The sequence below is a fragment of the Aphelocoma coerulescens genome, chromosome 2, assembly GCF_041296385.1.
Source record: "Aphelocoma coerulescens isolate FSJ_1873_10779 chromosome 2, UR_Acoe_1.0, whole genome shotgun sequence".
Classification (NCBI taxonomy): domain Eukaryota; kingdom Metazoa; phylum Chordata; class Aves; order Passeriformes; family Corvidae; genus Aphelocoma; species Aphelocoma coerulescens.
In genome coordinates, this window is record NC_091015.1 from 9,749,036 (window position 1) to 9,765,131 (window position 16,096).

At 39.6% G+C, this 16,096-nt stretch overlaps 1 long non-coding RNA gene across 2 annotated transcripts in view; it reads right to left on the bottom strand.

The window, feature by feature from the left end:
* The window catches only part of LOC138106220 (uncharacterized), a 38,265-nt gene that overhangs the window by 21,122 nt on the left and 1,047 nt on the right, over positions 1 to 16,096 (bottom strand). The gene's annotated exons all lie outside the window — the stretch shown is intronic.

Genomic DNA, 16,096 nt, shown 5'->3' on the forward strand with positions numbered 1-16,096 from the left:
GATCTCTTCTCTGTGGTGACAGGACCTGAGGGAATGGCCTGAAGTTGTGTCAAGGGAAGTTTAGCTTGGATATTAGAAAAAGGTTCTTCACCCAGAGGGCTGGGAACAGGGACAAGCTGCCCAGGGAAGTGGTCACAGCTCTAGCCTGACAGAGTTCAGGAAGCGTTTAGACAATACTCTCACATGGTGTGACTCCTGAGGTGCTGTGTAGGGCCAATAATCAATTGGACTCAATAATCCTTGTGGCTCCCTTCCTGCAGAAAATGACCTTTCCATGATTGCAAAGTTTGTTTTTTGCAAGTTCTGAAATTATGAAGTCTCATAACTGTATCTGAACTGCAATTATGAGAAAGCCAAAATCAGAATAGCTATAGGAAGTGCGTGTCGGAAAGATTATCAAATCAGTCTTAGATAAAGGGAAAAAAACCTAGAGCAAGGAAAGAACCCGTAATATGGAAGTAAAAGTGAAGACAGAAACAGAATGGAAAAACCCAATGTTTTCATTATTAAGGCAGAATTTGGGAGGACTTGGCAAGATGGATACTGGTTAGTCAAAATAGCAGTGATTAAAGGGGTATCTCCTCACCACATCAGTGGTGACCTCTTGCAGGTCAGTGGCTTCAAAGGCAGCTGTGGCTCAAGAGACATCAGGACTGGGTAGAGAGGGGAAGCAACCACAGGCACTCATTTGCCACAGTATTTTTCAAACTGATAATGGCACTCAGTTAAACTGAGTTTGGGAAGCCTTGCTTTGGGCTCTCTGATGTTCGTGAAGATAAGACATTGCCTTATCTATTTACTTATTACTAATAATTATGTATTTGCAAAGAGAAAAATAGAGGGATTTCTGTTAGGTTTAAAACACTTAGCAACCATTTACCACGTGTCTCTCTAGAAAAGTCCTTCATTAGATATTTTTATTGATGTGATTTAACTAAAATAAATTATATGAGATTATTCACCTGATCATATTTTTCCATTTCCAAGCTGTTCTGATAATCCACGATAAACTAATAAGCATGAATTGCTTTTAACTGAAATTCCTCTCATGGTCTCTTAAACATTTCTGATCATGACGAAAAGTGAAAAGACTAGTAAAAAGGAGTTACGCCTGTATTTGAGAATTAGAATTTCTGATTTTATTTATTTAGATAAAACCACTTCTATTAAAGGAAGAGGCTTCCTGTTACAAGCTCTGCAAATACAACCACACCAAAACTCTGTACCTGAAGTAAATGTTTTCAGTAACTGGGTTTGGTTTGGGGTTTTTTTGTTTGGTTGGCTGGGTTTTTTTGGTTTTGTTGGTCTTGGGTTTGCTTTGCCTTGGTTGGTTGTGGGGTTTTTTTTATTTCCTTAGGAATTTAATTACTCTAATTAAGGGCTGCATTGATTTTACTTAACTGTAATTGCAGTATTTCCTAAGATAGGGGCAAAACCACATGAGAAAAAAAGTGAAAGGCTCATAGGGAGATGGATGTGAAAATAAATGCATGTTGTATACAGCTTTTTACATGCTGTTTTCCACTGATTATAAATTACTTTTCAATCAATTCAAAATACTTCTGCTATGTCATGTAATGAAATGAGAAACTAAATGTTACAGAAAAGAATATTCTGCTGACAGAAAGATTCAGATTCACATTCAGTAATTCTTTTTCACTCAAATATTTCATGTAAATTCATAGGACTTCTGTGCTGTAAAGTTTCTAAGGTAGCGTGTTCTGACAAGAAGAAATTGAACACATTTTGAATGAGATTCAAAGAGTCCTGATGCATTCCTTTCTGAAGGTCCATTTTGCTTTAAGTCAGTTTTGTTCTGGAAGTTATGCCTGTCAAAAGATGGGCAGTAAAGATGGCAGCTGTAGGTCTATATGGCATGAGCCACAAATATAGGAGAGGTGTTCACTCAGAAAGGTGCCTTTAAATAATTTTGTGAAAATGCTGTCTTGCTGATCAGTGATGGACAAAAGTAAAAAAAAAAAAATATTAAATAAGGATCGTTAATTATGATCCCTTAGTATGTATTTCTTAATGAACAGAAATCATCAGTTCGTCATAGAAATCAATGTGGAGCCATTTCTTTATCACTGTGTGCAGCTCTGGTTTCCTCTGGAAAGGAGATGCAGAAAAACTAGAGATGATACAAAGAGGGAAGAAGAGTAGGATCAGAGGGACAGAGCATCTGCTGCACTGCAATGTATTAAAGAGCTGTTGTGGGCTGACCCTGACAGGGAGCTCAGCCCCACTCAGCCCCACACAACCAGGCACTGACCCTCCCTCAGTGGGAAGGTGACAGAAACAGAAGAATGAAAGTGAGAGAAGTCATGGGTTCAGATAAAGGCAGTTTAACAGGTAGAATAAAAGGCACACACACGCGCAAAGTAAAACAAGGAATTCATTCCCCTCTTCCCATGGGCAGCAGGTGTTCAGCCTGATGCTTTGAGAGGCCTCCTAGAAACAGAGGCTAGACAGGAGTAAGGGAATAAGGCAGGTATTTATTGGAAAGGCCTTCAAAGGTACCGCTGGGGGCCAGAGGCCATTGCCAAGATGGACCCCAAGATGGACGACAGGTCACGAGTTCTTCACACTTTTATAGGTTTGGTTCATTTGCATGTCAGGGTTAATTCTCCAATTAAAGCTTCAGTTTAATGATGTAATTCCCCTCAGCTTGCCCCCCTCTCAAAGGCTTTTGGTTCATGCTTTTTGGGCCTAGGATGGTCTGGGTGTCCTTGAAGAGCAGGCCCGGAGAGGCTTTGTTATGTCTACCTAGCACAAGAGAGCAGAAATTAACAGGCTGTCTAAGGCATCAAGCCATCCCCAGAAAAGCAGAGTTTTGTCACACATAACAGGGACTTGGCAAGAAAAGCATTCCAAATGTACCCCCTTCCTCCTCCCCTCAGCTTTTATTACTGAGATATCATGTGGTGTGGGACATCTCTTTGGTCAGTTGGGGTCAGCTGTCCTGGCTGTGTCCCATTCCAACTTGTTGTGCTCTCCCAGGCCCCGCTGGTGAGGCAGCATGAGAAGTGGAGAAGGCCTTGATGCTGTGTAAAGGCTGCTCAGCAACAGCTAAAACATCCCTGTGTTATCAACATTGTTTTGGTCACAAGTCCAAAACAGCTCCCTACAGACTGCTATGAAGAGAATTAATTCAGTCTCAGACAAACCCAGGACCGTTTCCAGGCACTACCTGGTTTAGAAGAGTGATGACTGCAGAGAGGATCTTTAGAGCCAATTTGTGAGTGGGGCAACAAGGGAAGTATTATTCATGACTTCCCATAACAGAAAACTTCAGGGAAACACAATTTATTAAGTTACAGTGCCAAAACAATTACTTTTTCTGACAATGCATAGCAAAATTGTAGTACTTAGGTTTTTGAGGATGATGTGGCAGTCAAAAAATATAATTGTGTTCAGTTCAGATAATGGAGGACAAGACTAACACTGAGTTACTTACACTGGATGCAACTTTGACTCAAGATGCTTCCAGGCTTAAAATAAGTTGGAAACTGGGAGAGCAGACACAGGAAAGAATACATTTTTCCATAGATTTTTTTCCCATTCCTTTTCCTCTTGCATCCACCACAAGTTCCTGCCAGAGGCAGACTAATCACCTGGGCTGGTCTCTGCATCAATACAATATAGCATTTACATTCTTATTCTCCACAAAGTTATTAACAGGTGAGCACAAACTAAGACTGAGGGAGCGAAAGTCATTGTGTCTCATGTGCTGGTGTGGCTGCAACCACCTTGAAACATCACGCTCTAGGACATTAGGAAGTTCAGTTCACATTGCACATAAATAACATCTCTAGGAAAAGACTGAAAATGCTAAAAATAAAGCTCTTTGGAGATGGGAATTATACTGTGAATATTTGGCAAGCAAATATTTAGAAGAACGGAAAAATCCTCAATGTTATCCACACATTTATATAAGCAGAAAATGCAGGTTATGGGCGGATGTTGCCATAACCCATGCTCACAAACACCTTCCTATTCTCTGCAATTGCCATGGAAAAACATTTCTGCAAGAATATAAAGATAACAGCTCAGTTAAATTTGGTACACTATTTTAATCTTAAAATCCAGCCTCTTAAACACACGTAATTGATAATATATGAGTCAGTCATGGAAACTTGCTTTTTATGAAGAACATTAGTAATGTTCACTTCTGGCTCTTTTCATTACTTTATATATCACTAGCTTTCTTCCAGTATGCAATTTAGTGATCCTTGACCCACAACATTTACAGCAATTTAAATGTATTTCAGATGGTGGTAACATGGCTCCTGCCATTTCAAATGTTCATGAGTTTCTGAGCTAGTCTGCTTCCATTTTTGTTCTTTATGAGCAAATAATTATTTATGAAGTCTTTAATGATAAATTTCTGCTTTCCTTAGGCTGGAATGCATCCCTTTCACAGACAGCTTGCCAAGTCCTCTGCACTGCACTTCCAGTCCAGCACAACTGGGAAGGTCAGTTGTGATCAGCAGAGAAAAGGCACCATGACCCCAAAGGCAAAGGAGGTTCCAGGAGATGCATGACAGGTACCTTGAGGAGCTCAGACAGCAGCTGATCACAGAATCATAGAATCAGCTGAGCTGGAAGGACCCACAAGGATCATCGAGTCCAGCTCCTGGCCCTGCACAGCACCATCCCCAAGAGTCAGACCACATGCCTGAGAGCATTGTCCAAATGCTCCTTGAGCTCTGTCAGGCTTGGTGCTGTGACCGCTTCCCTGGGCAGCCTGTTCCAGTACCCAACCACCCTCTGGGGGAAGAACCTTTTTCTCATATTCAACCTAAACTTCTGGCACAACTTCAGGCCATTTCCTCAGGTCCTGTCACCACAGAGAAGAGATCAGTGCCTGCCCCCCCTCTTCCCCTCACAAAGAATTTTATCTGCAATGAGGTCTCCCCTCAGCCTCCTCTTCTCCAGGCTGAACAGACCAAGTGCCCTCAGCCACTCCTCACACAGCTTCTCCTCAAGGCCCTTCACCTATTTGTTGCCCTCCTTTGGACATTCTCTAATATTTTAGTATCTTTCTTAAATTGTGGGCAATTTCTCCCACTCTGACTTGCAAGGCTGCACTGTCACGGAGAACTGTGCCAGGTGCATACTTCCAGGTATACTTCCAGTTACACATGCCTTTGATTTTACTCTTTTCAGAGACAGGTTAAGATCTGTATATTCCCCAGTTAAATCAAACAGAGAAGAAGCTGATGGTCAAGGATTATTTTATTTTAAAATAACCTGAACTTTCAAAAGTGATGTTGATTGCTTTCAAGCTGCACTAAGTCAGCAAATCATTAGAGTATGTTTGCATGTCAGGACAGCTCCATGGCACTGCCAGGAGGGCTGGTAAATAAATTGAGTGGGTTTTGGGTGGAAATGAACCAGGCACAGCCAGTGGGACTAGTCATGATGTTGTCATAAAACTCTCAAAGTCCTCAAAATGGATGGAAATAGGGGAAGCCATGAAAGCTGTTATCTCACCAGTTCACATGATTTTTGATCTCTCTTTCTTTTTAGTTACCTAGCATATATGGAATGTTACTCATGATTTTTGACCACAATATATGTGACGTGCTGCTCACCTGAAGCTCACACTTTAAGTATTCCAGCAAAATGCTCCCATTGCCAGAGCCACATGGGAACTGGTAAACCAGGTTTGTCGTCATTTGCAATAGAACACATTTCAGGGACATCTCTGCTGCTTTCTAGAAAAAATTTGGAGCTAGAGACACAAAGAATGCTCCCTTTATGGCCAGAAGAGAATGAAAAATGCATTTCTAGTAATTTAAATAGTTAACATCATGTAGCCATATGTGTTTCTGAGAAAAAAGATTTGAATAACTGAGAAAAAGATTTGAACAACAATTAATTCAATTGGTGAATTAATCCATCAGCACAGGAGTCAGCCCACGATCAGAGAGTCCCATTTCACTAAGGCTGACAACTGAAAATGTGAGTTAGGAAGCAGAAGACGGGGATTAATGTAAGCATTGTAGGAAAAAAGCTGAAATGGCAGGCAACCCCGTTTAGGGTGGTGGGAGATATCCGAGGAATTCCTCAGGAATCAGTCTTGAGACAGATCTTATTTAAAAACAATCATGAATAAAATTCATAGGGTCTTGGCCCAGAAATGCAGGAATTTACTCATGAAACTTGCTGGTAACATGAAGACAAAAAAAACCATCCATATAGAGGGATTTATTTTGTAAACAAAATAGAGCTACATGTCACTGGAGGATCAAAATGTGAGAAGAGTGATTAAACATAAACATGTGCCCGGGCATTAAACATGTGAGACAGAAGCCCACTGAACAAAAGGGCTGTTACTGTAAACTTTGGCTGTGAAGTGCCACCCTTGGCGGTTCCAAGGCTTGGCCAGACAAAACCAAAGCCATCATCATCCAAGCTGGCAACAGTTTCTCTCTGAGAGGAGAACTGGACCAGGGATCCAGACATCTTTTCCAACCACATTTCTGTGTTTCTGTGAGAATGAATGAGAGAATGACTGACAGATGTATTGGTCACATTCATTGACATGAACTGCCATTGCTACTCTGAGGAAGATTTTGCAGTCCAAGAAGGTGTTTGGTAAGGTATTCCCTATAGAAATAAGCATTGATTTCAGAAAATGTGGGTTTCCAAGTGAGATGTTTTATGCTGCTGTAGTGATGTGCTCAGGAAAGATTAACTTCAGCTTAAAAATGTGCTGAAAAGGCGGGATAGGACTAGGAATCAGCCAGGATTTGGGATGTACCTGCTTATATCTTTGAATTGTAGAAAGTGTCACAAAACACAAACTATTTTTGGGGTTTTTAATCACAAATTCAAAATTTAGTGGAAAATAATTTTAACCAATTAATATATTTTTTAAAAAAGTAAGATAGAAGTGAAATATCAAGAAACCCAATTTAGAAGGGATTCTGTGGTGTCTGCAGTCTGGACTGTAGGATATGTTGCAATGTTATGTTTTTACTTTTCTTTCAAAGCTCTGAATAATGTAGGATTTGAGACTCCAGCATGCTGATAATCTGATAGCAGGCAAGGAAGGAATAGAGAGTAAAAATTTTCATCATTCAAGAAAGTTATATTACACAGACTCTCTCGCTTCTCCAGAATTATTTCATGCGAATAGTCCAGGTCAGTCTACAAGAGTTTTAGTAAACTAGCACATATTTCACGAACAGGTGAAAACCAGCAGACAAATGGCTGATTTGACCCTGTCATCCAGAAAGGGAATAGATGAGGTTAATGACAGCATGTCTCATCTTGTACAGTTTACATGCAACCCTGCAACATATCCATTTAAAACTTTCAAAAATGTCTGTATAGCTCTTGAAGTTTTTCTGTTCTCTCTTTTCAGTGTCAAGCCAGCCAGTCTGCTGATATATTTGGGGCACAACTCCATGCAAATTTTCACCAGTCCAAAAATTCATATCCTTAATCTTATTTTGAATTAACTTTTTTTGGGGGGGTGGTGTGAGGGAGGGGGGAGAAGTAGGCTATTTTAGAGTACAAGGTATGACTCAAAACAACTAAAAGATTTATAGCTAAATAGCAAGGCTGGGATTCAGAAGATCTGGATTATATCCTGGACTGCCACAGACTTCCTGTATGATCCAAGCATATGAGAAATATCCAGTTTTCTCCTAGGAAAAATGTGATTAGCTCTATCAAGGTAATAAACTGGAAGAATTTATTAACTGGTATTTTTCAAGTACTCTGACAGATTTTCTTGGGACAGTATAGAGCCACAAAAAATGGATATAAATTATACTACAGCACTCTGCATAGCAGGGTATCTACACCTGGAACTTACTCTGTTTCTTGGTAGAAGTCTAAATTATTAATGCACTTCAGATTTTTACCATGAAATTTAGTATAATCTTATCTTTCACTTGGTGAAATTAATTTTCCTTGACTTTTCTCTTCATCAGTCATTTTCCAGCCCTTTGTCTTGAAGCCACTAAATTTTCTCTATATTCATACTTTACCAATTGCTTCTATTCTATGGAGATTCAATTTGCAGCACCTCTGAAAGGCCACATGTAGGACTTTATATTGTCCCTACTCATGGGCACAGAGTGATAAGTCTTTCTTTTTGGCTTAGGCAGCTTCTGGCCCCCTTTTCCCATCCTGTTTCCCTTGTCTACAGCTCTCAGTGTGCCAAATTAACCATTTGCAGGGCAACATGGTGAAACAGAGCCTGGAACTCCTCTAAGATAAAGATAACCATATTTTGCAGGGTGATTTTCTTTTGGGATAGGCATCCACAGACAGAATGGTGCCTTTGCTAAGGTACCAGAGAGAAGGTGAGATCGATCAGCAGCACCTCTTGTGTCTGTGCTAAAACACTGCCATTCCCTTCCCTTGCCTGCTGGCCTAGGAGCTTGTGAAGAAGATTGCTCTGCACCACCTACCTACTCCTGCTTTTGAGGAGAGAGGCAGAAACCAACCCTCAGCTTTCAGCTCCACCCCAGTGAAACTAATCTAACATGTAATGTGAATTGACAGCCCCTGCAGGATCATTAACAAAACAGTTTGATTGCTTAACTAACTGCCTGATCAAAGTCTTGCTCCTTTCCAACAAAACCAGTTCAATTGCCCCTTCCAGCTCTGCTCAGAAGTAAGCTGTCTTTTCACAAAATCACTCAGAGCTCACAATATCTGAGGTATGCCACATTATTTGAATTCTGGATGTCACTCTCAGAAATAAATACTGTGAGGTGAAACCTACAAACACAGCTGACACACTCATGATTTATTCATGACTGGAAAAGGGTATGAATGCAATGGGTCCTAAAGAACATAGATTAGGGAAAGAAATATTATTCAAATTAAGTAGCTGTGTTTCAATTTCACCACCTGTGATATGTTTAGATCTTTGCACAACCTCAGAGGGAGAAAACAGTTTTGAATCTGGCAAAATATGTTCTTTGAAAATTATTCATATGATGTTACAAAAGGTCTTACTAACCATTTTCAAAAGGTCATGATATATGAAAGCAAAAAAAGGTGAATAGAAGTATAAAATGGGAACTATTGCACATTTCCAAAGAGAAAATTTTCCTTATCTGGAAAATAAATATCCTAAGACAACAGCAAGAAACAAAAAAGCAAGGTTTTGTAACAGACAAATGGGTACAACAAGGCTTTCTAGCTTGCATGAACACATAAAAATTCTAGCTTTTGGTCCTGTTTATAGAGAGGGCAAAAAGAAAGAGAAGGCAGGAAGAAGCTGCTGCTCTGGACAATCTTAAAACTTCATCTTAACATCATGAAGTTAATTCCGCCTTCATTGAAATAGGGATGAAGGAGACAAAGTAAACTTTTATAATTAAATACATTCAATTGATATTTTGCAATTTTATTTGTTCTTGCAAATCTGTAAAGTTTCTGAAACAGTAGAGTCTGAGACATTTGATGTATGATGAAGCATTTTATTCTTCTGGGAGTGGAAATCCTGAACAAAAGCATCAGTACATCGGATTGATTTCAACCATGTAAGCAGCCAGGGAACTGCTAATCTAAGGGCTAGGGAAGGGCAAGGAACATCTTCCAGCCATCAGCAATAGCAAGAAAATGTCTTGGTATGCAGGAAAGCAGCATGGAGCTGCACAGGGAAATACTTCAGCCCAGAAGTCAAAATGAACTGCAATACCATAGTTTGGAGACTTCAGACTTATGCAACTACTGTGTTATACAGCAAGGTAATTATTTCACTTAGAAGATGCACTGGTCAGCTCAACAGAGCTGAAAAGAAAATTACCCTTTAGAAAGGACAGTCTACAGTGGGGTAGGAATGGCAAACAGAAAATCAGTCTCAGGAGAGTCTTAGGGAAGAGTTAAAATGCAGCACAGGGAGCTGGGTGTTGCATGTGTCTGGGTGTAAGTCAGGAACTCTGGGTTAGAAGGAGACCAAACAGATGTTGTAGACTAAAAATGTTTAGGTGTGTTTTTGCTGAAGCTTTTGCTATATGTGGTCATTGTTTTGATCTAGTAGGGCATGCTGTATTATCTATGATATAGCAATGTATTCAGAAATTATTCCAAATAGATAAATAAACAAAAAAACCCTCTTGAAAACTAGCAGACATATACACAGTTTATACTCAGTTTATAACAGGCAGTTGCAGACTTTGTTTTACACCAATTATTTCCCTTTGTAGGGACACCTCACAGAACCCAGCTGAATGATTCTTGGAGCAAAATCGTATCTGAAGTAAATTTATGAGAATCTGAAGGGTGTACAGATAAACAGAAGGCCCTCAGTTCTAAGCCCATATAGTTGTCTATTTCTGGAACACTAATCTTACCTGTAAGCAAATCTGTGTCTTTCCATCATTGCTGACTTGAGAAAGTCAAGTCCAAGCTTTCTTACTTTTTCCCATCCAAGACATGGCTTTAGTAACAATTATTGCATTTGGACTGTGTGACTTAGTGGAAATTCTGAAGTACTTTAAATGCACTGAAACATTCTCAAGTGCACTCATTAATTGCACAGAAATTCTCCACTAATTCATGTGTCCTGTGTCAGTGATTTACACCTATTTTTCAGGTGTCCAGGCATCATCCCTGGTGTTTGTTAATTTGGTACTAAAACATCATGTGATAAATCACAAACAATATTGCTGGGGTAGTAGAGGGACACAGGAAAAGATGAAAGAAAAATTATATATAGGAAACAAAGCTTAAAAAAAAGCAGGAATTAATGTGAATGTCATTCAGGATTACTATTCTGTACAAATAGTGCTACAGACTACTATTCTTATTTTCCATCCATAACATACAACCATTTTAAAAATAGGTTTGCATTGGAGGTTGCAAGGAAAATCTAGCGGGCTTCTCTCTCCACTTGTTTGAATTCCTCATCTACATTACAATGGCTGATTTTTAAAGAATGCTAAGTGATACTGGGACCTATGTGGGCTTGTCTAAGTGTTTACTTGTTTATTGTCAATTGAAATTCATCTATAAGCTTGCTTCAAGTTATTATTCACCAAGAAAAGAAGAAACAAAATTGGGCCTAATGGCCATCTGCATCTTGGCTGGTCCTGTACCCTCAAAATCTGAGACTGCTTTTAATTTACTCAATATCTGTTCTTCCACAGTAAAAAAGTCATAGGCCTGGTAGGCATATTCAAAGTATCTCTCAAGTTTGAGTTCTTAGCAATTAACTTTGATAAAAACCATCTTGATTTAAGTAACTGCCATGAAATTAAAACAAACATTTGTGAGGAGATATCTGAAAGAATAAACAGAAAATTTGAGCAATGATAGTGAGACTTTCTGATGTATGAGCCAGAGATCCTGCTGGAACCCACAGCTGGGAGGTCATACTGCAAGTCTGGAGCTGTCTGCACTGCTGTCCAATGGCCCCAGAAAAGATTAGGGCGACTGAATCACTCACTGAAAAAAGTCAGCCAGAGCCTTCAAAAGAGCTCCCTTAGCACTGGTGCAGCTGATCCAAGCCCTCCCCTTATGCTCTTCTAGCAGGCTGTCAATTCATGTCAACACCAAGGTCACTTAGGAAAGGGTTTCAGACCCCCCTGTGGGAGGCTCTGTGGTATCTCCTTGGCTCTGCCCGTGGCAGGATGGGTGCTCAAGGTTCATTCCAGCTGCATGTTGACAAGCTTTGGTCTTCCAGCTCCCTGCCCTGGCACTTGCCCTCTTGGCTTGTTGTTCCAATCTGTTTTCTTCCCTGAAGGGTGTCATGACTGTCTTGTCACAGCTGTAGTTGTGACCCTGTTTTCCTCCTGCCATAACAATTCTGAAAATATATCCAGAGACAATAAATATTGTACCCAGAGACCAGTGTCAGCAAACATGTCCATATAAATTAAAGGGAAATATGTAAAACATCATAAAATATTCATAATATTGCACAAGAAGAAACTGCTTCCATGATGGAGTGCAAAAGATGAGTAACAAACATGCTGTAAGATGGGTAAGTATTGATAAGGGATTCTCACGATCATATGTAATTTACACAATGGAAGCCATGAAGCATAAGCAGGGAAGAGCAAACATTATTGCTCTAAATTGTGCCTGTAGTCAGTAAAACACCAGATTAGCATCCTAAGTTCTGCTGATGTTTTAGGACTTAAATATAGGCTTAAAGCTTGAGATGTGCACAGCTGGATACCTGAAGGGGCCTGAGAGAATGTTGTTCTTTTGTAGGAAATGGGCACATATTCCTAGCTGGTACCAACCTGTCACTTGTACCCCCAACAGATAAAATAATACAGTAGCTGAAAATGTGAATATTTAAAAGCAATAAAAATTTAGGGTAAGCAGCTATCCAGATGCTTTTAGGTTTTGATCATTGCAGAAGATGAACTAAAACATATTGCAGAAGACTTATTTTAGAGCAGCAATTAATTTCCTTCAAACAACTACTATGATACCATGACATCTGTGGATCTCATTGGAGGAGGAATTGTACACAAAGCATAGGTGTTTCACCAGCCAGAACTTGTGACAAACATCTTCCCTGAGAGGATTTCTGCCCTCTTAAGATTGTTCAGTGGCTGTTGCTGAGGGACATGAAGTACAGTTTGAATAAATATGTCAGGAACAGCAGACACATAGTTAAGGCTGGATAGGCCATAGGTTACCTTGCAGGTATTAGACTCAGCATGTCCAAAATCCATGGTTTTACAAAGGCAGATGGCAAACTTTAAGCTGTATTAATAACGAAACCAAAGGCTAACTATTTTCAAGTGGAAAACTGAAGGGCAAATTAATGAGTTGTGTTCAAAAATCGACTTCCTACTTAGCTGGTGTTGAGCTAGACTTTGATAGTTGGCAGCCTGCTGGCTACTGGGATTGTACCTTTAGTGAAGCATTTGCAATTCAGTAGGTACAAACTGGACACTAGTGGAAGAGTGAAAGGCAAAATTATTGTGTTTTGGTTTGGGAGAATCATAAAATAAATATCCGAGACATACGAAAGTATAGGGAACATTTTTTTTTTTCATTAGTGATTTTGGCTGTGGAAATCACGCAATCCATCAGCTGACATAGTTAATGCCACAGTGTTTAAATACGGCAATGAGATCAATATTCATGATTTATATTTAATGCCCTCAAAATGTATTACCTTTTTGGTTTATTGGTGTAAAAATGCTTTCTTGGTCTGGTGGGGTGAAAGGCTTTTGTCTTTTCTGTCTTAGAAGATGAATCAGTGCTTTGCAATTCTATTATTTACTCAGAAAATTTTTCATTTTTTCATAGGTAGAGAGCCAAAAAATGGCCATCATGTCATCTAAAATGTGTAAAATTTCTATATAAGAGGACAGGAATGTACACCATCAGTTGATAGGTGGATTGTATCTGGACATCTAAATTTTTCAGACTGTATATCCTTGCTGCAAACTGGAGCAAAACTGGTCAGGTTTTGCTTGCAGTGCACTTTGCTGAAAATTTAGGTTGTAGTTTAGCTTCACACATACACAGTAGAAAATATTTAGGAAGATCATTCACAGTTCCTCACAAAAATTGTCCTCAAGTAGTAATTGACTCAAATGAATCTTCAGCAGAGCTCCTCACTTCCTATCACAACCCTTTCCCCAACCACTTGGTTCTACATGTGGCCTCCCCAAACCAACCCTCCCATTGCACTTCCTTTGTCCTAGAGCATAATTGTATTTCCTCAAAATTAGATCCTAGCTTTTACCCCAATTTATTTCCCAACTTCATATCCTTTTCCTTGATGTTTTTCTTCTAATTTACTATTTTGCATTAATCTGAATTTTTAAATGTGCTAAAGCAGTTGACCACAAGTTAGTTGTGAAGCTCAGAGGCCATTTTCCACCCTATGAAACAACCTAATACTTCAGTATCCAGATTGTCCAAAGAAACTACTATTTTTGAAACCTGATGACACATTGCATGAGGAAAGTTAAAACCACTTGAAAACATTGCCAAATGCTGAGATGAATAATTACAACTCAGAGGAAATAAACTATTCAGCCCAGACATTTGGAGAACATATATAGCAGTACAGTTGTACTATTCATGGATCAGTATATGAATAGGAAATTGGAAGAACTTTTCTAGGCTTGTGATGAATACGGAGCACAATAGAGGAAGAAGATGAACTGAGACTAAAAGTCTCTTTATAGTGCTCACATTTCTTCCAAAGTATCTACGTCAAAGCAGTTTCCATTCATCCAGGCACAAAGGAGCAGCACCAGACTGAATCTACAGCTGAAATAAGTGACGGGAATAGCGTTAATAGCGAGTTTTGTAATAGCAGTTGACAACAGATCAAAACCTAATGATTTTTGTGACTAATTCATCTGTCTTAACGCTCAGATTTGTAAAAGTTTATAAATTTTTTATAACGTTTTCCTGTTTCTTTCCAAACTTTGGACATATTAATGCAGTTAAGATCCCATAGGCTGATGGGAGTGTAGGAAGTATAAGTGCATGGGTCATGAGGTCTAATCCCCAGCTGCGTTGGACTCATAATGTGTTACTCCTCCTAAGTCATATAAACAGGAATCTAAAAGTGGAATTTTCCTGAGATGAAGCCTTTTCAACACCTCACTCCTCTGGTGATTGCAAGTAACTTTCTAACTTCCAGCTTCAGTTTATGTGATGCCAGTCAATATTTGACTCATTCGTAGAAGTCAATTTATGTGGCTACCAGAACCATAAAAAAATCCTCCTGCTGATTTTTGTGCATCCAAGAACAGTTGTTACTCAACTTTAATCCTTTAAATCCATTAGTATGTTTGATAGCATTGCTGTAAATTCAGTATTTCCCTGCAGTGAAGCCAGAAAGGGTTGTAAAGTATCTTCCTACTGGATGTCCTGAGAGTGGGACAATAAAATCAGGGATCTCACAGTTTAAACCAAGATTCAGATTTCGTAAGCAGCTGAAAGAGTGGGAAAACTTCAACATATCTATAGCACAGCCCTGTCAGACTGCCAGTGAGAGGGGAATAGTGTGTGAGGGGCAGCAGCAGACTCACTGAACCCTCTGTGGGGACGTGGGGCTCCCCACAGCAGCACCTTGCAGGCACCAGGCCAGGCCTCCTCTGGGGCAGGGTATGAAATACCCAAGAGCAGGGAGCAGTGCTTGGGCTGGATTTTTAGTGCTGCATTCAGTCAAAAAGAAGAATTATAAATAGAACACTTAATTGCGATGTTTCAAGTTAGATAGAAATGGACTAGGCCTAAATGATAAAAAACCCCCAGTATTGCCTGTGTCTTTCAAGCTGCTCTCAGCTTACGTTTGAGGCACCAGGACAAGCAACCAGAGCTATACCCTGATCAAGGTATATGCTGGGCTTTTCAAAGATTTAAAAAAACCCCTACTTATTAACAACATTAATTCCATATGTTTCAAAACAAAACGGTACTTTCAAGTGTCTAAATTGATAAATTACTGTCCTTGTAGGAAGCCAGAGTGCAGAGAATAATTCTCTGCCTGTTTTGAAAGGCTCTACCCCCCTGGACAACAGTGTTTTTGACCTTCGTCCTTGGAGAAAATTGCTTACCCTCTGGGAAGAATTAGAATCTACACTGGTGTGAACTAGGTGATAGAATATTATGTAAGATTTTCACTTCAAAATGCAGGATTGTTGTTCTCCAGACCTTCTTCTTCTTCTTCTTCTTCTACTACCCCATATTCTGCAATAGAAGTAGTTTGGGATGACTGGATAAAGAATTCCGCAGTTCCTGTCTATGTGCATAGATGATTTATTATTGGTGGAAAAGTAAAAATAATATACACTTTTAGTGACCATTGGTTAATTTACCTTTAAAAGACTCTGTAAATCTTGATAATTGGGCATTCTCCTGTGTTCTCTGCTCTGTGCTATGTCTGGGTCACGTTAAGTGGCTCTGTGATAAGACTTAATAAACAACTATCTGAAAGCACAGAAGGCTGATAGCCCCGTTCGTCTCTCGGACTCCTGGCAAAGACTCTAAAACTCTCCCCCAGCAGGGGAGGCATAATTATGGCACGGTCAGTGTCAGTCCTAGTCCAAGAAACAGGATGTTATGGCCTTCAAAGGCAAAATGAAATTGATTTTTTAAAGATGTTGTGTATTTGAGGGAAACAATGTTTTTC